Source organism: Biomphalaria glabrata, chromosome 14 (assembly GCF_947242115.1).
Source record: "Biomphalaria glabrata chromosome 14, xgBioGlab47.1, whole genome shotgun sequence".
Lineage (NCBI taxonomy): Eukaryota > Metazoa > Mollusca > Gastropoda > Planorbidae > Biomphalaria > Biomphalaria glabrata.
In genome coordinates, this window is record NC_074724.1 from 7,908,553 (window position 1) to 7,910,122 (window position 1,570).

Below are 1,570 nucleotides of genomic sequence, written 5' to 3' on the forward strand. Positions count from 1 at the left end.
GATAGAACCAAACTCTTAATTACAATATCTATGTTATATTTGATTCTCTAAGAGAGCTGCCTATCCGTACAAAAGATTTGTGTTATTACCTGACGGAAGATCCCTGCGCGAATTGGAAGGCTTCGACTGGATTGAGGTACAACATATCTCTAAAAATGTATACATGACACTAATTAGTTAATTTTCATTGACTTTTTTCATTTGTTTTCTGGAGTATCTCTATTGTTATACACCTTTAATTTCAACGAATTTTTGAACATTTCATATTTTCTATCTTGATGTAGTTAATTTGATTATATGCTCTTGCTACTATTTCAGTTTTTTTGTTTAATTAAAGTTTCCCTTTCAGACTTAGCGATCCATAGGGCAGATAATGTTAAGGTCACCTGTTTCTTTGATCAATGGTTAACGAGTGTCATATGGCCGGGTGTCATATGGCCAGCACAACGACCAACTGCCTTTACTTTGCCCAACTAAAGTCAGGTAGCCATTAGAGTTGGTTGGACTCAGGGGCGCTATAAAAATCGCGAGATTTAAAATCCCAGTCTTTAACGAGATTCGAACTCAGGATCCCAGGCTAGGAAGTCAATCGTTTAACACCACAGCCACCGCACCCCTTCATCAAACTTTTGATATTTCCTAATTTGTAGTCAATTTGATTCTATACTCTGGTTACTATTTCTCTATTAGGTTGTTAAGTTGAAGAAAAAATTGTTTAAATTGAAATAAAATTTGTATAGAAAGTTGATAATTCACCTTCAGTTCTGCACAAAAAATCCCTTTCAATCGGTGTATATGCATGGTCATGTAGTATGCTCTCCTACTTTTCGACAGCTCCAAGGTTCGAACCTAGGCTTTACTTTCTATCAGACGTTTTTAGCTTAGACGTTATACTCTTCATTTCTAAAGGAAAATATTGACTTTTTAAAAACCTCTTTTTAAATGTTTAGGATTAACAACAAAACGGCGCATGGTCATGTCAAGATCTACACATCACCTCCAGAATGATTGTGACACAAAGCAAGATAAAGACCTAGATAAAGCTGTTTTGTTCAGTTTCAATAAATAAAAAAATATTATTAATGTATATGTATTGTTGTCTTTATTATGATCATTAATAAGAGTTTAAACACAACATAACTCGCTTTAAAAAACACACTCCTTGATGTACTTCGTCTCTCACTAGTTCACTCCTCAACTCTCACACCGTTAATATTTACTATGACATACCAAGCGAGGTTTCATCAGAATTTCATAAGCCTACACAACCAAACCATCCGCTCACCTTTACTCATGGTTACATCAGAAACATGCCCTTGCACTTCGTAACGATTGGGTCATCCAGTTTGTTTTGTTTTTTTTCACTTTTTCCATCACAAATTTCAACAATGATGAACGTAAAACATAAACGTTATTCAACGCATTCACAACAAAGCTTGGGTATGTGTCCCATTCAAATTGCAATCTCTCAATTTAAGAAAACATTAGAAATTAGAACAGATAAATATTGAACTCTGAAATTTATCATGAATAATACACTCGAGTAGAGTAAAACTATGTGTAAAATTAC

The 1,570-nt window shown here is 34.2% G+C and overlaps 1 long non-coding RNA gene across 2 annotated transcripts in view; it reads left to right on the forward strand.

The window, feature by feature from the left end:
- The window catches only part of LOC106079765 (uncharacterized), a 3,356-nt gene extending 2,269 nt beyond the window's left edge, over nt 1–1,087 (forward strand). For both annotated transcript variants that reach the window (XR_001220072.2, XR_001220071.2), the window contains exons 3-4: nt 53–136; nt 951–1,087. This is a non-coding gene — a long non-coding RNA (uncharacterized LOC106079765). The remainder of the gene's footprint in view (nt 1–52; nt 137–950) is intronic.
- Nucleotides 1,088–1,570: the final 483 nt, after the last annotated feature.